General features: G+C 38.7%; 1 long non-coding RNA gene across 2 annotated transcripts in view; it reads left to right on the top strand.

The window, feature by feature from the left end:
* Positions 1 to 4,816: 4,816 nt before the first annotated feature.
* LOC138925200 (uncharacterized) overlaps positions 4,817 to 26,550 on the top strand; it is a 121,827-nt gene continuing 100,093 nt past the window's right edge. The window contains exons 1-2 of one of the 2 annotated variants that reach the window (XR_011441095.1): positions 4,817 to 4,991; positions 6,739 to 6,810. This is a non-coding gene — a long non-coding RNA (uncharacterized lncRNA). The remainder of the gene's footprint in view (positions 4,992 to 6,738; positions 6,811 to 26,550) is intronic. The other variant, XR_011441099.1, reaches the window with a different exon arrangement.

Raw genomic sequence — 26,550 nt, forward strand, 5'->3', positions numbered from 1 at the left:
AATCTATCCAAGTCCTTTCCCCATTTTTTAATTGAGTTTTTTTTTACTGAGTTGTAGGAGTTCTTTATATATTATGGATATTAATCCCTTACTAGATACACGATTTTAAAATATTTTCTCCTTTTTTTGTGGGTTGCTTTTCTATTCTCTTGAGGCACAAAAGTTTTAAATTTTGATGAAGACTAATTTATTTGTTTTTCTTTTGTTGCCTGAACTCTGGGGGTCATATCCAAGAAACTATTGCCAAAGCCAATGTTATGAAGCTTCCCATCTTACGTTTTCTTAACACTGATAATTTAAAGAACTAGAACTTCACAAATGCTCTGTAGTGAGTGCCATGCAAAAGTTTTCAGGCTGAGGCCAGTGCACTTCCAAAAATGTACCCCAGACCAGAGAAGAAGGGATCAAGGAGGAAGGGCTAGAACCTCTGTCTGGAAAGCAAGACTTTTCCAGAAATCTCCAGCAGGCTTCTGCTTCAGTCTATTGGCCAGAACAAGTCACATTGCCACTCCTGGCTGCAAGAGGGTGGCTGGGAAACATATAGGAGTTTTGTTATTGTTGTTCATTTTTAAGCTGAGCACATCACCATCTATGGTGAGGATGAAGAAAAGAATCAGACAATATGGTCTCTGCTACCAGTTTTAAATTTCAGTTGGTGTATCTGAAACTTTTTCAGCAGAATTTTCTGAAACTTTGTGGCAGATTGTTTAAAACTGCCACCAACAGAGTCCAGTGTTGACAGATAAGTTTCCCTATTTTTATATTTAAGGCTTTTTATATTTAAGTCTGTTTCTGGAGATAGGAGGTGGGGACCAGGCAGGGGCCAATGACACCTGGGGCAGGATAGATAGGTACTTATGCCCGTATCATGTTCTTTCCTGGGAGTCTATAAAATGCACCTTTGACTAAATCTCTAATGATGAATTTGTGCTCTATTTTCTAAGAAGTTAAATAGCCCATTCAAGTTTTACGTATTTGGCTGTGTCACTGTTACAGCAATGGGTGCTCTGCAGAACACCAAGCCACCTCTTTATGCTACAACCAACACTTAGGTACTTTTCTCTGGATGCTTTCCCCACTCCTGGGGCCTCCTGCACCAAACAGGGTGCATCTACTCAGGCTAAGTGTAGAGAGCCTCTCTCCTACAATGCTGTCTCAGACCTTGCTCCCTGTCTGCGTCTCTTGGAAAGCCATTCTATTCCTCTTTAATCTGGTTTGGAAGCTTGAGCGCCAAATGTAACTGCTCATTGGGAAAGTGCTCTTGTCTGGCCCTTTGTTTCTCTACAGAACCTCTGGATTTGAATTTCCTCTCTGAATCATAGAGCTTGTATATTACCACCTTTAAGAGAATAGATTTTTGATGACAAAATATTGCAAGAGTTGTGACTTTTCACATTTAGTCTTTGTATACTGAGTCATGAAGAAGGAAAGTTAAATAGAAAAAAATTCAATTCAAAAGATAATAAATAACAAAGGTTTCTCTGTGAATTTGTTAGTTGAAAAGCCTTGAAAGTAATTTATTATGTTTTTTTTGAGTTTTCCTTGTATTGAATCTTAAAATATATGATATTACCTCTGTGTGTAAAGAACTGTCATATATTTACAGTGAACCATTTTCTGGCCTCCAATTTTGTTCCATTTAATTTTCCCTTAAAGATCCCTTTGGACCTTTTTTTGACTACTTTATACTACCCTGAAGTTATGGAAATGACAATGTGCTGTGTGGGTTCCTGTTCCTGCATGTCCCTCACAGCTGTGATCACTTACCTTTAAATGGAAATTTCAATTTCTACATCCTCTAGCCTTGGGAACAATAGAGCCCTTAATAAAGAGAAATTCAAGAAATTTAAGTATAGTAGCTGGGCATTTTTATCCTTTTGGCTTATTTTAACTCCGATTTTGCACCTTAAGCCTAAGACCTGGAACTTGGCTTTTTTTCTTTATGCACAATGCCCCATTTTAAACTCTATTTCGAGAAAATGAGTCTGTTTCTCATTCTTCTTCCCAGTGCACTGATTTCTCTGGGATTAACTTCCTGTGCTTAATTTCTAGGTTTCAGCAGCTGATTCCCTCGATTTGGACAGGCTTTATTCCTGTAAGTATTACAGGAGTGCGAAGTAAGCCTTCTAAAAGTTCACCCAATGTTGGTTTGAATATTGAATTAGACTCTCCTTGAGAAACTGAATTGGGCATAGAGCTCATTTAATTCAACGTCCCACACTGTGCGGTGGTTGACGGGAGATACACAGAGAGATGAGTTAGTGCAGGGAAGTTTGACATGCACAAACGACTGTCTCACGTTCCTTGCCTGTTTTTGTCATTGTTGTTGTTACATCTCTACAAAAAATGGGCACATATTCTTCTCATACAATGTAGTGGAAAGTTAATGTTGCAGTAATATTTTGTTTTGAGATTACGATTGAACCTTCCCTATAAAATTACATATCTTTCTATTGATAAACTTGGTATGTGCTTACATACAGCTACTATGAATACTGTGCTGTAGGGTTTTCACATCGATCTTTTTCCTCCCTTAGAAAATATTTTCCAGACACCCTAGTTAAAATTTCCCATTTTGCTTTCATCTGGAATCCTACTGTATCCTCTGCCAAAGCAATTATTCAAAGTTTCAGGTCCTAAGCCTTTATTTATTTCTCTACTATAGCATTATGTCTCTTTCTGTACTCTCTACAACTTGCCAACTTCATGCTTTATTTTTTTGCTTATATTTAATAGCTATGTTTAGTTTTCATTCTGACTATTTTTCTGATCTGTAAGCTTTGAGTCTGTTTTCTGGCCCCCAAAACATTGCTGTGATGATGAGGGGTATTTCAAATTTGTTTTGGTGGGAAAGGTCATATCTACACTGTATTCTGAGCTGCAAACAGATTTCCCATTGGAGAGAAAGATGACTAATATGATATTTCCTCTGTATATCATCAAGCAAACAGTTTTTAGAGTAATTCAGGGTCTGCTCATCCTTTTATTCATTCATTCATTTAATAAATATTTATGGGATGTCAACTAGTGTCAGACATTGTTCTAGGCATTTGGGATTCAGCAATGACCACACAAATTCCTGCCTGTGTGGTGCTGACGTTCTAGTTCAGTGGTTCTCAGCCTTTGCTGCATATTAGAATCACCTGGGGAGATTTTAAAACTCCTAGGTCTTGCCCCACAGCCAATTAAATCAGAATCTCTGGGTGGGGGGGGAGTGGGGGTGGGTGGTGGTGGGGAGTGTTGGGAGGAACTCAGGTGTTAGTATTTTTTTGAAACTTCCCAGGTGATTCCAATGTTCATCTAAATTTGAGAACCATCAGTCTACAGCAGTAGTTAGCAGACTGTAGTGAACCCAAGAATGACCAGAAGGGCTTGTTACAGTTCAGAATAGTTTCTGATTCACTAGTCTGGGGCTAGGCCTAGGAATCGGCATTTCCAACAAGTTCCCTGGTGATGCTGATGCTGCTGGTTTGGGGACTAAGCTTTGAGAATAACTGATCCAGAGCCTTGATGGGCAATGCACTGTAGAGCAGCGGCCTGGGCTTTGACTTGCTAGACGTGCAGAATCTCAGACCCCTCCCCAGACCTAATGAGTCAGAATCTGCATCTAATGAGATCTCCAGGTCATTCAAGTTCATGTGGAAGTTTGAGAAGATCTACTTCAGTGTTTTGTCATGGTGTGCATGTCATGCAAACTGCAGATTTCCTTCTTTCTCTCTCTCTCTCTCTCTTTCCTTTTTTGGGGGGAAGATTAGCCCTAAGCTAACATCTACTGCTAATCTACTGCTAATCCTCCTCTTTTTGTTGAGGAAGACTGGCCCTGAGCTAACATCTGTGCCCATCTTCCTCTACTTTATACGTGGGACGCCTACACAGCATGTCTTGCCAAGCGGTGACATTTCCGTACGCAGGATCCAAACCGGCGAACCCTGGGTCACCAAAGTGGAACATGTGAACTTAAGCACTGCGCCACTGGGCCGGCAGATTTATTTCTTGACTCTTGAATATTCTTTTACATAAGTTGATGTCACGTACTTCAGAAACAAAGCACTATAGTAGTGATTTATAATGAAATAATCTGTTATTTGTCTTTTTCTACCACAAAGGTCTTGTAGTGGCAAAAACAAATGAGAAATAACAGGCTTAATTCTCCTCGTTGGAAATAAGGGAAGACCTCCCGCCTACTTTTGTTAGACCATTTACTTTAGAAAACTTGTGATTTCATTCTCTGTCTCTTTGAAATGTATGTAAGTATGTAAAACTTCTTAAAAGCTAAATACACCTCTAGCCAGGACCTGGGAGCTGTATCTTTGAAATATAAACAAAGAAGATAGTACTTCTACGTTCAAATCAGAGAGGGTAAGAGCTTAACTTTGTTGGGCCCCTCCCTTCAAGTTACAAAGCTACCTTTTGTTGTAAAGATATGAGAAGTTCATTTTTCCTCTGGACAAAGCGAAGTAGCTAATGCAAATGGTCACCCCAATTACCAAGTGAATTTGGGATGAACTACATGTGACAAATGGTGCCATCAACTCCTCTTACTTTAGGACTAGTTATCATTTATCTTGAACATGCCTGTAACGGGTTGTATCTGCATGGCTGTGTAAGCAGGAGAGAAACAGCTGAGGACCGGACCACGGGGCTCAGGGAACTGGAAGAAGGCATGAGCAGCCGATGGCAAAACAGACATACTCTTTATTCACTCTGGGCAACAGACAGTGGGGGTGTGCACAACAGCTCTCCTTGTGGCCGCTTTTATATGACTACTAGACAAAAGTGGCATATAGCCAGCAGACTATCTTTACATAGACAGGTTACATAAGATGTTTACACAGACAGGATGGCGCATGTGCTGCCTGCAGCGGACACGTTGACTCACATCTTGAGGAAGCTGCTCTGGTCTGATTGTCCATAGTGCCTCCATCTCCCTTCACCTATATGAAGGGTGAGATTTCTATGTATCTTTGCAATCTCTTAGCAGCTTGTCCGAGGTATGCATCACATTCTGGCTTAATGCTTATTTAGTGATAACATTGCTTTCTTTCTCGTCCACCTTTGTAGAGAGGCTTTCTGGGTGGAGAGGAAATTTTTAATGATGTTTTTTCCCAACAGGTTGTAGTCAGTATTTTACTAACTTTCCAGAGTACTTTCTTTCCCTAGCTAGCCATGGCACCCATTCTGCATGTGACACTTTGAGAGGTTAGGGTTGGGAGGGAGTACTAATAGAGTATATTAGTCTGAAACAACAGTCTAATTCAGATATTCTGTTTCCCAAACCTTTAAAAAAAACCAGCTCTTAATTATGGAGCTTTTCAATCATATGTAAAAGTACAGAGAATAGTATAATGAACCCCTCTGTATTCATCTCCCAGCTTCAACAATTAAGATGTTTGCAATCTGGTTTCACCTATATCTACTTTTGACTTTTTGGTTAGGTGTTAATAAAGCGAAACCTAGTTATCCTATCATTTAACCTGGAAATACTTTAATACGTGTCTTTAATGTATTTCTTTTTTTAAAAAAAGTAACCGTAACTATTCGTAATAGCCTAAAGATGGAAACAGCACAAAAGTCCATCGGTGAGTGAATGGATAAACAAATTGTGGCACATATATACAAAAGAATATTATTTAGCCATAATATGCTATCATGTGGATGAACCTCCAAAACATTATGCTAAGTGACACGAAAAGTCGCATATGGTATGCCTCCATTTATGTGAATATCTAGAATAGATAAATATGCAGAGAGAGAATGCAGATTGGTGGTTGCCAGAGACTAGGAGGAAGGATGAATGGGGAGAAACTACCTGATGGTTAAGAGGTTTTACTGAGAAGTGATGGAACCGTTTTGGAGCTAGGTAGGGGTGGTGGTTGTGACATTTTGCTTGGAAAAAGTCATCTCTTATAGGACAATAACAAGTGAAGAGGTGAATATTTGAAGCAATTACAAATTGTGAAATTTACAATGAGAGCAAGCATGTGCTGAGAGAGAAAATAATTGGGAATTTCTTCTGGATGGAAGGGCAGGGAAGACCTTTCTGAGGTTGTAATATTTAAACTAAGGCCCAGAAGTTGAAGAGAAAGACTTCTAGCAGAATCAAGGTCTTGAGGTGAGTAAGAGGTTAGCACGTTTGAGGGCTGAATGTAGGTGTGGGTAACTGATGTGTCTGCTCAGACTTCCCCTACAATAGGATCAGGCCAGTATCTGGCTTACAGTGTCCCTGCAGAAATGGGTCTTGACTCATCATTCCTCCATGAACTGCATAGTTATCATCTACTCTTCCCTCGAATTGTGGTGGAATGAGGATATTTATGTAGATTGGGGCAAGTACAGTTGTATTTTTATTTCTTTATCACACTCTATCCTTAACTGGATGAGACAAAGAGGTATGAAAATGTTGATGATACTGGACATAAACTAGGTATGTATCCAATATATAAGGTGGATAATAGTAGGATATAGTAATAAAACAATTTCTGAAGAGAAGGGTGGGATGAAGAAACTGTGCGAAGTCGGAACACCCCAGGAACCTCGGGTTGGAGGAGGAAACAGGGGGCTGGAGGGAGAGTGATGGGGACAGCAAGGGGATGGAAGCCATCCTCTCTGGTGTGTGGTGGGTAGAAATGGGCCAGGATCAACTCTGCCCCCTCTAGCTGTGTGCCCATAAACAAATCATTTTATCTCTGGAAGCAGAAGCTGTGAAATGGGATTGTAGTAATAATACTTATCCTACAGGGATTATGGGAAGCTTAAATGAGATCATGATTGAAACTGGCTCAACAGGATGCCTGACACCAAAGTAAGCCCGTAAGTGTTTACTTCTGCTATGGATATTACAAATATTCTTGTTTCTCAGCTTTCTAAACCTTCTCAAGTTCATGTTTAATTTCATGTTTGTTTTTTTTTTTTTGTGGGAAAGATTGGCCCTCAGCTAACATCTGTGCCAATCTTCCTCTGATTTAGGTGGGATGCTGTCACAGTGTGGTTTTACAAGTGGTCCTGGGTCCATACCCAGGACCCAAACCCCTCAAACCCTGGGCTACTGAAGTGGAGTGTGTGAACCCAACAACTATGCCGCTGGGCTGGCCCGTAGTTTTCGTGTTTTGATATGTTGATTTCATATTCTGGCTTTCTCTTTTCTGGGCTGAAAAAAAATGCCCCCATAGAGAAAATTGTTCTCTTCAACCTCTCAGTATGTTTTAAGTAAGTGAGAATCTTCTTTGTGACCAGAACCTGTGTTACTGGCTGTAGTCAGTGCATTCATACCGGTCACTCAAACAGCAAAATGGTAATTGAATTCAACCATTATTCAGCATATCTAGTTGTTTTAATTAAATAGCTTAGACGCTTTTTTTGTTTGGAAACTCTGGCATATTTGGAAGTGTTTAAGTACCCATTGTAAACAAAGCATGGTATTCAATGCTTTTGAAGAGGTGGAGATGAATTTGATGCAAATAATGTAGGTTTAATATTTCTAGCACTTTTTGAGCATCTTTAACAGTTATTTTCTCATTAGACTCAATGCATTTTTTATGAGTTTATTACATTTTATGGATTTTTTTTTTATATGCAGAAACACAAGTTCAGAAAGGCAAAGTGAGTTGCCTGTGAGTAGTAAATTGCAGTAATAGGATCTGAATTTGTTTATTGTTTTGACTCCCAGGCCCAGGGCTCTTTTCACCACATAAAAATCCAGGTAGTTAAAGCATATTTACTTACTTAGCAACTCAGGCCATGCATCGCTTCTCAAGTAACAAACGTATTAGCTCTCAAGAAGAGGAGATGTTGAATATATTGCAAAACCTCTGAGATTTTACAGTCCACAGATACTTGCTCAAGTCTCGACTCTGCCATTTACTGTCTTTGGGGCCTTGGATGAGCCACTGGACCTTGTTGAACTTTCATTGCCTTATCTCGTTATGAAGATAAAATTATATGGTAGAGGGAAGCCACTTACATAGCTAGAATGGTCTACAAATATAACAACATTGTGTTGATTACAAGACACTGATTTGATATTTACAAAATTTAATTTTTGAGAACTTTCATGATTTTCTGTATACTGCATTTACAATGTTTAAGGATTGCTTTATACAACTGATAAGGGATAGGTTAAACATTGTTGTATAGGATGGTTTTGCCATGAAACACTTTTACAGTATGCAGATGACTCATTTTAAGGAAGATTATTTATCCTATTGTTTATCCAAATCTATGTAATCAGAATGCACGTTATAGTTCTGCCATACCCCATGTATTATTCTTTAAAAGACCTTTAAAAATGATTTACTCTCTCTCTTCTCTGGATTCTAGAGGTTAATAAGTTCCCCCAATTAGCTAAGTACTTCTAATAGACTATTTATTGTTAGGTCCTCAAACACTTGTAATGAAGTGTTATTCCCCTCTACCATGTGCGTACCTTAGTTGCCAGAAACAGTCAGTGTATTTCTGAAAGTGCTGATTAGGGAATATCCCGCTAATTGCTTTTGATCTGCCTTAAAGAGAGCAATTAGCAACAACTCAAATTGTGTCTTTGGGGGTAGGAACGCTCTCATGACCAAATGTGAGTATCTGGCGCTAAAGGTTTATCATAGAGAAAATGATGCTTCTAATCCCAGAGACATGTTTGAAGAGTTAGGCTGAGGTTTTTCTTGGATGTTTTTTCCGTTGAGACACACAGTATAGCATTTCTTCATGAGGGCTTAGGTTTCACACAGGTTTATATTTAGTACCTATGGGAGTCTAAGCTGATGATTAATAGTTGAGAATCATTTTAAAAAATGTATGGCTGAAGGCAGAAAATAAAGTGCTGATTGGTTCATTAAGCAATTCAATCCCAAACTGTAAAAGGTTTCAGTTTAGTCCTGCCCGAAGCCTGACTGATCCTGTCATAAACACTTTTCATAAACCTTCCACTTAAAGCTGGTCTTGCAGTTTTATTAATCTAGCAATAATTCAAAGTGACACCCCATGTAGCAATATAAATCTATGAGATGGATATCATAAAACTGACGCCATTGCAAAACCACGGGTAATTATGTAAAATTGCAGGTTTTTTAAAGTTAGGTCTGTCTTTCTGAATTGCTGCTTCTGCCTTGGTTGAACAGATGTGTTGACTGTAACACTGTCTCAATGTGTTGGTATGCCTTAAGAAAGAGAGAAAAATTCAGATAGTCACTGATGATACAAAGTTCTAGAGTTTGAAGAGCCTTATTTGCAAAACTCAGCGAGGAATTTAGCAAAGACCTATACTTGTGGAGCTTATGTTCTCTGGGAAGATTGCCTTTCTGTGTTGCTATGTGGAATTTTTAGCTCTTGGATTTAATGCTGTATTGATATTCTGTGGATGCACTAGGGGCTCTGGGCGATAGGCACACTTTCAGAAACTCGAATGAAGTCCCAGCTGTCAGACTTTTTTTTGGTTTTCTTTGTTCTCAGTCTAGGGGGTTAGATGGACTCTCAAACTAGATCATAGCAGACCTAACCTTAGAAATATTGTGTTTCTACAATCCTGTTATTTGAAACAGAAGACTGCATTTCCATTTTATGTGGGGCAGAGAGAAACATTTCTAAGAGCAAGCTTAGAAGAAGTAGTCCATAGGAGCTGGAGGGTTTGTTTTCATACGCTCTCCATAGTTACTCGACAGCGGTAATCTGCTCTCAAGTTAAAGTGAGCCTTGAAGGAGTGTTCAAATACCTATTATTGAACCCAGGGGACATTTATGCTTTTATAAGATAAGTGTTAGAAATATATCTGAAGCCATAGGATTTTTTCTCCCTGAATGTGCTTTATGGGTCTACATTGACTGTACATGAGAAAGATCCACTCTGATGTGAGAGGGGATGAAAACCAAGGTTGCAGACACACCACGCTTTAGCACTGTCACAACTGCAATTGAATTTAGGAAGATGTGTGTAGTTATTTGTTGAGGATCTTCTCCCCTGCTGGATTTTTAACTCCTCTAGAGCTTAGTACATGTTAGATGCTCATTTAGCCCGTTTAATGATTTAATTGCCAAGGTTGTATGTGCACAATGGAAAGAGAAATACAAAGTTTTGAATGTTATCTACTTCATTGACCAACAACTGACATTCAAACTTCATTCTTACACAGCAACTTCTTAAGATGTAGGGTGTGTGTGTGTGTTTGGGGGCACTTGTGTAGTGTTGTAGGGGCAGTTAACTGGAAGACAATAAACAGTCACTGTATCTTTTATTTAACAATTCATGAAAAATATAGTAAACCTAAAATTTGACACTCTTACTTGGAAGTTTAAGACATCCACGTTAGCTCTTACGCATTACATACTTTCTTCATCAGATTTGTCTTTCAATAAAACCTTGCGTTTCTTCAGTCTTCCAAATAGAGGAAAACACAACAATGATGTGAATTTGAAGCTCAAACAGTTGACGGCTGGCTCCCACTGACTGCCCAGCCCCTGACCTCAGACTAGGGAATTAGTGGAGGTAGACGGTAGGCTAAAGTTCTTATCTGCTGGTGGCGGGAGGTGGCAGTGGTGGTGGCAGTGGCCGTGAGCTTGGAGAAACAGGGACAGGAGGGGTGAGGCCCAGTGGGGAAACTTCAGGCATTAGGTGATCCCCTTCCTCAAAAGTAGCGAGGTAGGAGCTGGGGCCCTGCGTCCCTCTTCTCCCAGGAGTCCCCTGACCCAGCCTGCTTGGCTGAGGCTGATGAAATCCACGCCCTGCCCCAGCCCCGAAGCTATCATATTCTCGGAATTCCTGCTTCTGGCTTTTAAGCCCCTCTATATTTAAATTGGAACAGAAAACTGTTACGAGGGGTGCCACACTGCAGCTGGAGGAGGAAGAATTGGATAAATCTCTCATTTCATTAACTTTGCAATGATGGAGGACTATACTTTTCCCAAGGGTTTGTTTTGTTTTGTTTTGTTTTGTTTCTTGTTTTAGCCTATTTTCTCTTCACTTATGTGATCTATTATCATTAAAGAGCAATTTTATAGTAAGTCAAAATGTAAGCTGTGCCTAGTAGAGTATTCCTATTGCTATATGATCAGATACTAAAACAAATGGGTATTTGCCATCTTTCTTCTTCCATCTTGACATGATAGAATGATCTTTCTGATTCCAACTTTCGGGTAGTGCAAACAATTCTCAAATTTACATTCACTCATCGTGTTTAAGCTCTTCAGATCAATATTGAGCTACTGGAGGGCCAGCAAACATCAGAGCCAGAATCACAAATGAACTTATTATCTAATTAATTTTGCTATCCCGGTAGAGATACTTTTAAATTATTTTATTCAAATGAGAGGGCAATTATAATTCACAATAGCAAACACTCATATGGCAGTAAGCACTGCGGCTGCAGCTATTTACAGAATCCATTTAGTTGAATACAAACAGCTGAATATTTTGAAAATAATTGATTAACAATTGGCTGTTTTCCTTTACCCTTTAAAATAAGACTGCTTGGGTTGGTGTTTTTATTTGTAGATGGAGCCTGCATATCTACTGGTGTCCACTTTGAGATTTTCGTGGCAAACGTGCAGGAGAGAGAAAATAGACATCGTTAGGGCAAGCAGAACTTACCATTTCTCTTTTAGGGCCTCTGCTAAAACAGGGTACTAATTGGGAGGAAAGAGAAAGTTAAGAGTTTAGCAATCCTTTAGAGCTTTTGAATGAATAGGGACAAACAGAACTTTCGTTCAGAAATAAAGTAAGACTTTTATAGTTCTTTTTTCATTATTGCCTTTGGATAAGAGCCCAAGAGTTTGGCAATACTTGAATTTTCCAGCTGTCTTTCCAAACCGTATTAAGGTGGGGAGGAACAGTGTTTATCCACATGAAATAGACTTGACTTGCTGTCAAAATTTAATATAGAAAAAGCCTATTCAAATTATTAAGGAAAATCTTCAAGGATCTTAGTATGCTTTCTCATCTTCTTAGGTCATGAATATTTGTAGAGATTTCTTGTCATTGCTATCCTCATACTTTCATTTGCTCCTCATCTTCTGAGAGCAATAGAAAACTGAAAATTTAGCTTAAAAAATGTTTCTTAAAACTTGTATTTAATTTACGCATAATAAACGTCACTCTTTGGTGTACAGTTCTAAGAATTTTAACAAACGAATAGAGTCGTGTAACTACTACTATCATCAAGATACAGAAGAGCCCCGTCACCCCAGATGATTTCCTCATGCCACCCCTATTTAGTCAACCCTTCCTCCCACCTTAACGCCTGACAACAATGATCTATTCTCTGTCCGTATGGTTTTGCCTTGTCCAGGATGTCATACAAATGGAATCATAGTATGTAGCTTTTTGAGTCTGGCTTCTTAATATATTTCAGATTCATCAATGCTGCTGTATGTGTCAATAATTTGTTCCTGTTTATTGCTGACATGCCACATTCACCAGTTGAAAGATGTTAGGTTTGTTTGCAGTTTTGAGTGATTATGAGTGATTATGAAGAAAGTCACTATAAACCTTTTTGTGTTGTAAACGGGAGAGTGAGTCCTCTTTGTGGGGTTTTTAAGGATCATTCTAACATGGTCGCAGCAATTACACCTGGAGAGGCATGTGAAATTAAAGGGTCTATTATACTCACAGGTCCTAGAAGAAGGAGGCAGGGGACCATATGGGAGGAGTGCCCAGGGAGCAGCCTCAACCAAGCAGTTGGGGAGCTGAGAGGGAGAGAGAGGACCCGAGGGCAAGTGTCTTTATTGGGAGTGAGGGGGGAGTACACAGCAAAAGCTGTGAGGCGTTTCACTGGTGCATTTGAATGTCACTAGGTCACAGTCAGAGGAAGTCAAGAAGGGGAACTTGTGGCAGGGACCAGCCTTATCACCCTGGTTCACCTGGTCGCCTGGGCAAGGTGATCACCGCCTGTTTGTGAGGATGTTGAGGCATCAAGAAAACAGTGAAGATTTAAAAATTTGCACTATGCTTTTGCATACATGTTTTGATGTGACCACAGTTTTCATTTCCCTTGAGTAAATACCTAGAAGTGTGATCACTGTATCGCACAGTAATGCATTTTTAACTTCAGAGGAATTTGACAAACTGTTTTCTAAACCATTTCATTCTCACCAGCAATGTATGAATATTCTGGTTGCTCTGCATTCTAACATTTGGAATTGATATTTTTTAAAATTTAGCTTTCCAAAAGGAGTGTAGTCATATTTCATTGTGGTTTTAATTTGCATTTATCTAATGACTAGTGATGTTGAGCTGCTTTCCTGGCACTTATTTGCCCTCTGTATTTCTTCTTGGATAGAAATATTTGTTCGAATATTTTGCCTATCTTTTTTCGTTTGTTCTCTTATTGGGTTTGGAAGGCTCTTATATTCTAGATATAAATCCTTTGTCAGATATGTGATTCGCAAATATTTTCTTCCAGTCCTCTCCATGGCTTATCTTTTCATTCTCTTGACAGTGTCTTTCACAGAGCAAAAGGTTTGGTTTTGATGAAGTCCGGTTTATCAATTTTTTTTCTCTTATGGATCATAATTTTAAAGTCGTATTTAAGAACACTTCGCTTAAACCAAGATCACAAAGAATTTCTCCTAGGTTTTCTTGTGGAAACTTTATAGTTTTAGGTTTTACATTTCAGTCTATGATAAATTTGACGTTTTGTATATGATGTGAGGTATAGATTGAAGTTCTGTTTTGCATATAGAGGTCTATTCTAGCACCATTTTTTGATAAGGCTATTTTTTTCTCCTTTGAATTGCTGTTGTGTTTCTGTCAAAATTCAATTATCCTTATTTTTGTGGGTGACTTTCTGTACTATTCTGTTACATTGAACTATATGTCTCTCCTTTTGCCAATACTACGTTGTTTTAATTACTGTAAGTTTTGAAATTAGTACATGTTCTCTAACTTTGGTTTTTTGCAAAGTTATTTTGGCTATTCTGGTTCTTTGTCTTTCCACATAAATTTCTGAATTAGCTTGTTGAACTCTGCAAAAAGTTACCTGGGATTTTGATTGAGATTTTATTAAATCTAGAGACCAACGTGGTAAATGTTGTTGTAACAGTATCAGGTCTTCCAGTTCATGAACATGATATAGCTCCATGTTTCTTTGGACCTTTGAATTCTTTCATGAGAGTTTCATAGTCCTCAGCATACGTACTATTCAGGTTATCTAAATTTCTCGAGTTTTGGTAGTTATGTATTTTAGGGAATTTATACATTGAGTTGCCAAATTTGGCAAAAAGATTTTTGCAGTATTTTCTTATACTTTTAATGACTGTAGAGTCTATAGTGATGACTCGTTTTGAATTCCTGGTATTTGTAATTTGTGTCTCTTTTTTATTTTTTGTATTGATTGTCTGGCTAGAGGTCTATCAGTTTTATCTTTTCAATGCACCAGTTTTAGGTTTCATTGATTTTACTCTATTTTTTGTGTGTTTAGTTTTATTGATTATTTTTCTTCTGTCTTTATATTGTCTTCTACTTGCTTTGGGTTTAATTTGCTCTTTTTCCAGTGTATTAAGGTAGATTAAGTAATTAAGGATTATAACAGTAATACCTTTTTTCTTCTGCAATATATACGTTTAATGCCATAACTACTCTTCTAAGCCATGAATTGGCTATATCCCACAAATTTTAGCATGTATTTTAATTTCATTTAGTTCAAATATTTTAAATTTACTTGAGACTTCCTTTTGACTCATGTTATTTTGAAGATTTTCATTTATTTTCCAAATATTTGGGGGATGTTTTGTTACTTATTTCTGGTTTAATTCTATTATTATTAGAGAGCATACTTTATATGACTTTAATTCTTCAAATTTGTTTAGATTTGTTTTGTGGCCCAGAATATGATCTCTCTTGGTGAATGTTTCATATGCCCTTGAAAAGTATGTGTATTTAGCTTTTATTTGGTGAAGCTTTCTGTGAAGTGTCAATTAGGTCAGGTTGCTTATAGTGTTGGTAAAGTCTCATATATCCTTATTGGGTTTTCTTTGTTGTTGTTGTTCATGATTGAGAGAGCATTGTTGGATGCTCCAAGTATATTTATGAGTTCATTTCTTCTATCAGTTCTTCTCATTTTTTAATAATGTATTTTGAAGCTCATTTTTTAGGCAATGTATATTTAACCCAATTATGCCAGCTTTGCAAATTGATCCCTTTTTTTGAGCATGATTAGCCCTGAGCTAACATCCACCACTAATCTTCCTCTTTTTGCTGAAGAAGACTGGCCCTGAGCTAACATCTGTTCCCATTTTCCTCTATTTTATATGTGGGATACCTGCCACAGCATGGTTTGATAAGTGGAGCCACACCCAGGATCCAAACTGGCAAACCCTGGGCTTCTGCCAAAGTATAGTGCATAAATTTAACCACTACGCCACCAGGCCAGCCCCCAAATTGATCCTTTTTTAAATTAAGTCCCTCTTTATTTTTGTAATATACTTTCTTTTGAACTCTATTTTGTCTGTTATTAATATAATCCAGCTTTCTTTTATTTAGTGTTGTATTTTTTTCTCCTTTTAACCTATTTATGTCACATTCAAAGTGAGTTTCTTATAGAGTGGATATAATTGGGATATTTTTCTTTTTTTAATCAAATCTGACATGGTCTTTTAGTTGGTGTATTTAGACCATTTCCATTTAATGTAATTATTGACACTTCTAAATCCAACCACATCATTTTAACATTTGTTTGACTTTGTCCCCTCTGTTTGATATTTCCTTCATTCCTCCTTTCGTGCCTTCTTTTAGATTATTGAAATGTTTTTTAGTATGCCATTTTAATTTATCTACTGCTTTTTGGCTATGTTGCTTCATATTTTGAATAGGTTGTGCTAGGGAATAAAATATGCACAATAATCTTTTACAGTCTACATGGAGCTGATATTTTATCACTTAAATAAAATGTAGGAGGCTTGCAATCATATAGGCTCCTGTACCCTTGTCCTGTGTCTTAGAGTTGTCATACATTATAGCTACATGCTTTGAAAACCCTACCAGAAAATGTTATAATTTTGCTTTCAGCAGAAATACATATTTTAAAGAACTAAAAAGATAAAAATATTATTTTGTCTAAATATTTACCATTTCTGCTGCTTTTCACTCATTTCTCAAGTTCTAAATTTCCCTCTGGTAACATTTTTTTTTTTTTCCTTTTTCTCCCCAAAGCCCCCCCCCCCCCCCGGTACATAGTTGTATATTCTTCGTTGTGGGTCCTTCTAGTTGTGGTATGTGGGACGCTGTCTCAGCGTGGTTTGATGAGCGGTGCCATGTCCGCGCCCAGGATTCGAACCAACGAAACACTGGGCCGCCTGCAGCGGAGCGCGCGAACTTAACCACTCGGCCACGGGGCCAGCCCCCCTCTGGTAACATTTTATAAACATAGTTACAATGGCTGCTTTAAAGTTTTGGGCTGATGATTCCAACATCTAGGTCATCTTGGGTTTGCAGTCCGTTGATTGTCTTCTCCACTGAGAGTAGATCACAGTTTTGTAGTTGAGTAATTTTTGATTGTAATAATATTTGAATGTTACATAGTGTGTTCCTTAGCCTTCTAACCAATGTTGACCCCGGCCCCCGGCCCCTTCTTAACTTTTGTAGGCAATCAACCTACAACCAGGTTAGGTTCAGAACATCAGTTTTATCTCACTTGCTGTGGGTGGGGTTTCAAAGTCAGTCCAGTTTTGAAAGCCTTTGCTCTGTTGCTTTGAGTAAGTTCTGTGCATGTGTCACTCAGGGCTTATTTTGGCAAGTGGGCTGTGTTTTGTACTGTAGTTCAGTTCTTAGAACCTTTGTTATGCTAATTTGGGTTTGTGTTGTGCATGCAACACGTGCATGCATGAGTGAGCCTGGAACTTGATCATAGATAGAGAATTCCCATCTCCGTCTCTCTACAGGAATCCTCCCACACTCTGACTTCTAGGATGACTTTTTCCTTGTTATCTTTACAGAAAGATAAGGATTCTCTGAGATTTTTTGCTGTTTGTGTTCACTGAACAGTTCCATAACTGGGTCAAAGCTGGGAGAAAGTGAGTGGCTTAACCAGCAGAAATTTATTGTTTCACAGTTCTGGAGGCTAGAAATCTGAGATCAAGGTGTTGGCAGGGCCGTGTTCCCTCTCTGGTGCTAAGGAAAGATGTGTTCCAGGCCTTTCTCGTAGCTTCTGGTAGCTCCTTGGTTGTGGTAGTATAATTCCAATTTCTAAATGACAGTCTTCTTGTGTGCATGTCTGTCTCTGTGACCAAATTTTCCCCTTTTTATAAGGACACCAGTCCTACTGGATTAGGGTCCACCTTAATAACCCCATTTTAACTTGATTCCCTCTGAAAAGACCCTATCTCCAAATAAGGTCACATTTTGAGGTACTAGGGGGTTAGGATCCCAACATATCACTTTTGGGGAACACAATCCAACCTATATCAGACGAGGGGAAAAACACTCCAGGAAACTAACCCCTGTGGTCACCTTTTCAAGTGTTGACTGCTCTTTCTGATCTACTTACTACTTCTCAGGGTTTCCAGATAGTTGTCTTTTGTGTTTTGTCCAGAGAGATTCTTTGTAATCAGTGGGACAGGGAGGCTGCAGTTGGCTTACATCCGAGGGGAAGTTGTAATTTTTCTTTTTTTTGGTGAGGAAGGTTCGCTCTGAGCTAACATCTGTTGCCCATCTTCCTCTTTTTGCTTTTGGAAGATTGGCCCTGAGCTAACACCTGTGCCCATCTTCCTCTATTTTGTATGTGAGTTGCTGCCGCAGAGTGGCTTGACGAGTAGTATAGGTCTGAATCCAGAAACGGAACTCGTGAACCCGGCCTGCCAAAGTGGAGCATGCTGGACTTAACCACTATGCCATGGGATGGCCCCTGGAAGTTGTAATTTTTAAAAATAAGTAAAGATCCTTTAATTTTAGGATTGTACAGTACTTATAAGGTTCAAGGGGGAGTGCAGCCAAAATGACAACTGCAGCTGAAATGAGTGGCAGGCTGAAAGTCTACTTGGAGAATTTTGAGTCCAATATGCAGGAAACTAGCCTGGGGTTGAGGTGAAGTTTATTCCAATCTCTGAAACGTTTATGTCTTGGAGCAACTCAGCTTCCTCCTCCAGTTCTCTTTCAGTGATGCTACTCGTGATTGATTTCTTGAGGTGAGACTTTGGCAGTAGGTTTAGGACTAGAAAAATAAGTTGCATATTTTTTCAAAGGGTTGCCATCTATGGTAAAGGTCACTTTGCTTTATCATATTCATTTACTGCTTTCTGGGATTGTAAAGATATATTAGAAATAGTTCCTGAGATTAAGGAGTCAGTCTAGGAAGGGAGTCAGAAATGTGGATAAATAATAGCGGTATTGATGTGCTAAGTGCTCTAACTGAGGTAAGTACAAGGACACAGAGGCTGGGATGGGGGGGGGGGAGGGCTAGGAGGATAGGTAACACCTAAACCAAGAATTGAAGAAAGAAACATCTCACCCTGTGAAGAAAAATGGAGAGTGGAGAAGGGCTGTCTTAAGCAAAACCCATCTCTGCTAAGCAATCAAAGCTACAATGCAAATGTTCTTCGAATGTGAAGGGTGCTCTGGTGCACGTTTCTTGAAAATGTCGTTTATCAAAAAGCGTTATGTATTCGCGCCCTGAGACTTCACGCTGTTCGGTGGCCGAGACAAAGATGAACAGCAGCCCAAAGGAAAACCCCTTAGTTGGAGGAAATATATTTCAGGTAAAGGACTGAAGCACTTGCTGCTAGTTTTGAAATTTTCTTTTGGGGATTGGTCTGAGAATGATCACACAGGATGGAAATATAGAAAGACCTGAGGAGAGTGAACTTTCATCCCTACAGGCACATTTCAGTTTCTTTGGTTCATTACATTCAATAATTCAGAATGGTTCATTCACGGTGTGAGCTGATCATAATCAGGCAGGGAGAGGAAGCAATTTATAAATGCCACTCGGAGTTAGGTTGTGCCCTGAAGCCTTTTACTGGAAATCTTGTTTTGTTTTGAAGTTAATTGGAGAACAGTATTGGATGAGGCTATGGAGAAAGAATTAAGTTTCTGTGAAAATTGGCACTCAGGACTTACGTGAACCGTATAGAGCAAAATTTGTATACTTTGCTCCTGCCAGTTATCATCTAGTACAACCACAGTGATGTTTATTTGTCACAAAGTGAGCCTGCTGACAGAACTGTTTGGGCTGTCATTTCCAGCAGGCTCTTTGATGCTGTTTGAATAGCCACAATTTCAGGTGGCACATGCCGAAATCACATTGAATTGATCATGTTGCAGACATCTTAGTTGAAAACAAAAAGGTTGTTCCCAACAGCATCAGAGCAACCCATAGCCTCAGGAAAGTGGGATGAAATAAGTAAAACTGATTTGGGGGTGGGGTGCAGAGCCATTATTTCTCCTTTGTAGGCTGCATAGCCACTCATCTCTAATTTCTTATTTAAAATAATAAAGTTTTTAGACGTAGACCAAATTCCACAGTCCTAGAATAAAAACAAGTCCCTAATCATTCTTTCCTTTTTTTACCTATCACAGCTCCACAACGTGCCTGCATAATCAGCTGTTCAGAACTTGTTACCATTCCCTGCACAAAATAAGCCTTCCTTTCCACACATCCCTGCCTTCGCACATACTGTTCCCTCTGCCAGAAACGCACTTGCTGACTTTGCAGTCACCCTGCCTGTAAAATAGTCTAGTCATTCTTCACTACTCAGTTAAAAGGTCACTTCATCTCTAGTGCCTTTTTGGCTTGCCCTGGCAGTTAGTTACTTTTTCCCTGTGTAAACTCAAGATAATTGAGTCACACTTCCATCATAGCCCAAATTGTATTTCAGTTTACATATTTACCTTTCTTCCCTGCCTTCTTGGCTGTCAGCTCCGTTGGGATCTTGTGTCTTTGTTCTCCTATTGCAGTAGAAGCCTAGTAAATATTGAAGAATATTTCAACAGAGTAATCTCTTTTGAAATAAATGAATGAGTAAATTAATACATACTACACCTAGGATTAAAAAAATAGCCTATTCAATAGACCTCAGATGTAGTGTCAGTGTGCTGGTATCTATCCATCCAGATCCACTATTTACCCTTTTATATCCTGCTCTGTGCCCAAGGAGGCTAAATTTTATAGGCAGACGGTCTTGGCTTCTGTTGACCTTGGCCGATGAGGGCCAATGATGGGCAATCAGAGGGTGAGAAAAGAGTGGATTTGGGTATTTATTCTCCCAGCTTCCTCTTTCCTATGTCTCATCTGATTGCCTATGTTCCTCTAACAAAGGCCACAGATCCATATAATACCACCCTCGCTGGGTTCCAGTCTCTACTCCTATCTTTTGGCCCTAGGGCTGATAATGGTCCCCTGATGTTGCTAGACCCTAGAAAACTGGACCATCTCTTATTATTTCCTTAATTTATCCACATCTTTGTAAATAGTCCCTTTATTAAACCCCCCTCAATTGTCCAGTTAGGGTGTGCCAATTAGTACAGCCTTTAGGTCAGATTTTTAAAAACAAATGTTATGTGGAATCACTTTCCTCAGGCTGTTACTGCGTACGTGACAAAACAAGAAGAGTCTATACTTCAGTGTTTAGGAAGTATTGAGTTCAATAAATTTGTATTACAGTACTTTTCAGAGTCTTAATAGTCCAATATTCTGATTGTGAGAAATAGTATATAGTGTTCTCTAAATATTTTTACCACCCTAAAGTTTGCTTTGGTTGTCTTGTTTTGTAGCATATCCATTAATGTCTCTTAGAAGTAGATGTTTTTATTTTTTGTAAAATGAAGTTCTAAAAACACTGCCTCAGGGGCCAACCCGGTGGCTCAGTGATTAAGTGCACGTGTTCCTGTTCGGTGGCCCGGAGTTCGCTGGTTCGGATCCTGGGTGCGGACATGGCACCGCTTGGCAAGCCATGCTGTGGTAGGCATCCCACATATACAGTGGAGGACGATGGGCGCGGATGTTAGCTCAGGGCCAGTCTTCCTCAGCAAAAAGAGAGAATTGGCAGCAGATGTTAGCTCAGGGCTAATCTTCCTCAAAACAAAACACAACACAACAAAACACTGCCTTAGCTCACCAATGACAGACCATTGTAAAAGGTCAATTTAAACTCCTTATTCTATTACCATCAGTTTTCCTGTTTGTTGTGAAGAATATTTATTTTATTCTAGTAAAAATCTAGGACCTTAAATTACTGTTTGGATGCTGAATTGATTATCTGCTTTTGTCTTTAGTTTTAAAGAATGTCTTGAGCTGCTTTCTACTACTCAACTCTAAGGACCAGAGAAAGGAACACAACTAAGAATTACAAGGATGTAAATATAGTCTCTCATAAGTTATTCCTTTTTGAAAACAAAATAAATTGAGAACTATAAACTCCTTGTTAGCAGATGTGAACTGAGAGACTCTGTTAATTTGTTTTACTGCCGAGCTCATAACTATATATATCAAAACTGACAATATTTGCCAGGACATTTATTACTTAGATTTTTCTCAGCAGGAATTAAAAATTCACCTATATAATAAATTACCTCCTCTTGGACTGATAAAATAATTTATTCTATAATAGATATTTATCAAACCTAGATAGATCATAAATTGCAGATTTTTTTTTTTTATTTAAAGATTTTATTTTTTTCCTTTTTCTCCCCAAAGCCCCCCGGTACGTAGTTGTGTATTCTTTGTTGTGGGTTCCTCTAGTTGTGGCATGTGGGACGCTGCCTCAGCGTGGTCTGACGAGCAGTGCCATGTCCGCGCCCAGGATTCGAACCGAGGAAACACTGGGCCGCCTGCAGCGGAGCTCGCGAACTTAACCACTCGGCCACGGGGCCAGCCCCCATAAATTGCAGATTTTAATCAAAGTGTCAAATCGTTCTATATTTGATAACCTAAGTGGCCATTAATAGTGACAATGATATTAAGCCATTTAATATAGAAACTTTAACATACTGATAAGTAATAGTAAATCTCATATTTATCAGCATAACTTAAATGAACTCCTAGTAAACTTGCTTATGTGCTCAAAAATTCCAAGCCCAAGCTTTTCAATTACTTTGATAACTCTTTTGAAATTGTAATGCTCATATTACAACGTTTCTAAATTTTTAACACGTGGAGTTATACTTTCAAAACCAGTGGTCCTTTTATATTTGTCAGCTGTAATAGAGCTAAAGGAGGACAGATAAGTAGGGCAAAGAATACAAAATCTTCTCTAGAAATATACAGCATTCCTGATATAGGAATAAGAACAACATGATAGAAGCAATGATTAAAACATAATGGAAGAAAACTTTTCTCAGCCACGTTGACTGAATAAAACAAATTTGACGAATATTGGAAGTGCTTATCATATTTTAGGCAAAATGCAAATGATTCATACCTAGTAATATAATAGCAAAATATTTGGGTTCCAAGACTATAGAAACAATTCTACAACCATTAAGAAATATGAACCAAGAAACAAGAATCAGATTGGCTCAGACTTCTCTGTAACAGGAAAGATGGATTTTTATACCTAGTCACTCAAGAGCATAGAGAAGAAATTACCTGGGTAATTTTCCTAGAAATATTTCTTGAATAAGTTTTTCAGTCAAGTGAGAGATGACTCAAAATTAAGAATCAAGATGACAGAGATTCTCTTAAATAATTTGTGACTAAAAGTGCTGTGTTCTACTGCATATATTTAGTAATAGCCATGTGGCTGAGTTGGTTGATGGTTAGCCTTTTAAGAGGAGACAGGTACCACAGAATTTTCTGGGTGACTCCATTACTTTTGGGTTGATTGTCGGTGTTGACACATGTATCACAAGGTTGAATTGTGTCATCAGGAATTACATGCCCAACCCTACAGAAAAAAGGAAAGCCTGAAAGCTGAGATAACCTTATGATTTCTAGTATGTAAACCAAATTGGCAAAAGCTGCCACACTGAGCTGAGATCAGTGCCTCAATTTTATCACAAGATTTATTGGGTATTATTCTGAATTTGACCTATTAGAACCTCTAACTTAGTTGGGTGCCATCTCCTTTCAGATGATGCGTATTATAGAATAGAATCACTTTCAGACATTTATATACAGATTCCACCTCTACAATATGTAGACAGTCTAACAAATATGGGAGAGTGGATATCTGTGTGTGTGTGTACATGTGTGTGGCAACTCCAGAAGGGATGTGTAACATGCTGTCCTGGACCAAAACACTAACTACTAAATCTCCAAAGGAAATAACTTACTTCTCTCCTGAGAAATTCAAGCATGATAGAAAAGCTGGTGAGAAAAGTCTCCATGAAAACTGCTTTTGTTGTAAGCCATTTTTAACCTCAAGAAGAAAATAAAACAGGCAGCCACACCAACTAGATAAAAATGAAAGGATTTAGGTAGAAGCCAGCTGAGCTTGATTTGGGGAGTTGAGATAAAAGACATTACACTGGAGACTATACAGAAGATTGCAGCCCGATTTGACCACTTTGTAAGTATCCCAGGCGGAAGCAGTGACTGACTCATTTTCTCCCCCGGGATGATTTTCCTTCGAAGCTCTCCCCAGCCTAATCCTAGGCAAGACTTACTCTAGTGCCCCTACTCATGGTTCAAAGGAGCTGCCTGAAGAAATGAAGGACGTACATGTGCTACTGGTTCCAGCTACATAAGGCACATCTAGCAGTCGCGGCAAAGAGGCAATCGTTGTCACCTTTCAGTAGAGCAGAAAAATTGGGGTGCTGGTTGAATTTGTATTTCCTCAGATTTTGATTCAGAAGCTTTGGGGTGGAGGTACACTAATTTGCATTTTTAATAAGCATCTTAATTCTCCCTCAGAAGGTGTGAAAAAAACACTAGCAGAATGGTAATATCCCCATGCTGTAATTTCCATATTTGTAACAGTAGGACAAAAATTACCTTAAATTTAGAAAAATTAGGATGATGGTTACCTTAAGAGGTGGTTGTGATGATTAAACGAACTACTTCTGTGAATCTCTTAGCACCGAACCTGGAACAGTGTAAATACTCGATACGTGTTATTTTAATAAAGTTATGCTCAAAATGTGGTCATAGTTATGCTGTAATTTTAAATAAAAACAAGGTTATAGACCTGATATACAATACAATCAATTAGGTAAATGTATTTATTGAAAAAGGACTAGAGAAATAGTGACAGTTAGTAGTTGTCATTAGCCTTTTCGATCTTTTTTCCTCAACTTTTCTCTGCATTGTGAATACATAACAACATATATTTCTTCCGTAATACATTAAACTTAAAAAAAAAAAAAGACAGGCAATAACTACATTATATTCTTTGTGTTATAGATTCCTAACCCTCCATGTATCATTTTCATGATCTTAAGTAACTGTGAATAAGCTTGATTACTGTATTACTAACTCGCTAAGAATATTTCTGGGTCTTGCAAACTTCTATTTTATTTTTAACCACTCTATAGACTCTAAAATAAGGAGAGCAAGAATTCATAGTAGGGAACACTTTGAAGACAATGAAGTCTGTGAATTCTTTATAGATCTTATTTTTATTCCTTTTGAAAAAGGAATAAAAAACCTCCACCCTTTAAAGAAGGTTAACCCACGAGAAACTTTACACAAAGGGAGCGCATTCCCCATGGGAGCAATGGGTGCTGGATTGCTTGTATGGTTTGTATCACTTGCTACCATGAGAGATGCAGGTAGTTTGAAAGGATGGGCAGTAAATTATCCAAGACTTTGAAAATAATAAAAGAAACTATAGTCTGGGGGAAAAAATGTTCTAGACACGATTCACAGATTTATTGTAGTCATTTTGGGAGTGTTGAAACGGCCCAAATGCATGGAGAAATTATTTCTGATTGCATACGGAAATTTTAAAGGCATTCAGATGGCTGAGGTTTGTGTTCCATGTAGAAACTGACGTTGAACAGTAGGTTTGGGAATTGGATAGGAAAGGAGGAGATGCACATTTTGAGCAGGCTTGAGAGGCAGAAAGGCAGGAGAAACTTATAAGGAAAAGGGGAAGATTGGCCTGGGTGGCACAGTAAAGTACAGGTGGAATGAAACAGGCCTGGGAACAGAAAGGGCTCAAAAAACATTTATTGCAATTTAGGTAAAAGCTAAGGGATTATTTCCTAAACCTAAAAGAATATTGTGATTAAGGATACAGAATTGAAGCAAGAGGCGGGCATAGATTTTGGGGAAAAAATCAAAATCAAAGTGAAACCTTAGTGCTATTTTCTATTCTGATTTGTTCGTTAAGAACCTTAGGAGTCACACATTCCCTGACTTTTCTGTAAAATGTGGCCAATAGTACTCTATCTATACATCTTACAGAGTTGTTCTGCTGGGCTGTATGTAAAGTTCTTGGACTGGTTTCTATAATTCATATCTTGCTTGTTTTGGAGAACAAAGGTAGTCTTCCAAATTTGATGGCAGCAGCGACGGTAACTCTTATAAACAAATGAGCATGTGCAGTTTTAAATACTCTACCTCCCCTTCGCAATAGGACCCCCAAAAGAAGAGTTGAAGGGGGACTCAGAAGTTGTCTTCCCATTCCGTGAAGAAGTCTCTCCATACCATCTCCACAAGATGAGCGTCTGACCTCTGCTTGAAGTAGGATATCCTGCGCCTATTATCAACTCTGATTTTACCGTTTTAGTAATTCTATCAAAAAAGAATGAAAGGTTAATTGGGCATTAAATGGTCCTAGAGAATTGAATAGTTATCTAGAACTTTTTGGGAGTGATATCAATGTTACACTTACAGATCATAATTTGTAAAATCTACTTTTCCTCTTAAAAATGAATCTTTTCATAGCCCTTAATTCTCTGACTTAGCAGTGATATCTGACATCAAATTCTTTTCATCTCTTCTGTTGCAACTGCAGGCTTGCCCCACTCTGATCCCTCTGTCACATTGCTGCCAGAGTAATTTTTCTTAAAGCTGTTCCTATCTGTCTCTTGCTAAATGTCATTCAGTGATTGATTCCTCATTAGCTTCAAAATAAAAGTTCACCTCCATGGCATGGTGTATAACACATCCCCTAATGTGGATATTCCTGTTAGTTATCTATTGCTGCAAGAAGGCTGCATAAGCAACAACCCCAAAACTCAGTGGCGTAAAACAGCAAACTTTGTTTATGAGTCTACAGGGCAGCTGGGGAGTTTCGCTGATCTTCTTGGGCTTGGATGACCTCACCTAGATCTCATGCATCTGTGGTTAGGGGACAGGATTCTGGCGGCTGGCTCTGGGCTGGTGTGATGGAGTGATGAAGCCAGAAGTCTCCTTATTCAGCAGGCCAGCCAGAGTTTGTTATCTAGTTGTTGAGCAAGTTTCCAGGAGGTGGTAGTTCACAGGCTTGGCTTGGTCCTGGCACACTGCCACTTCTGTTGGATTCCGTTGGCCAACTTAAGTCATAAAGTTCTCCCACATACAAGGGGTAGGAAAATGGACTTTGATGGCAGGAACTACAAATCCACAATGCAAAGGGCATGGATGCAGCGGGGAGTAAAAACTGGGGAGTTTCAGCTGCCAGTCGGCTGTATTTGCCGACCTCTCCATCTTCGATTCTTGCTAAGCCCCAACTTAGTCGTTATGCCCAGCAATAGTGAACTTTGTGCAGACTTTCA

This window comes from Equus caballus, chromosome 1, assembly GCF_041296265.1.
Source record: "Equus caballus isolate H_3958 breed thoroughbred chromosome 1, TB-T2T, whole genome shotgun sequence".
Lineage (NCBI taxonomy): Eukaryota > Metazoa > Chordata > Mammalia > Perissodactyla > Equidae > Equus > Equus caballus.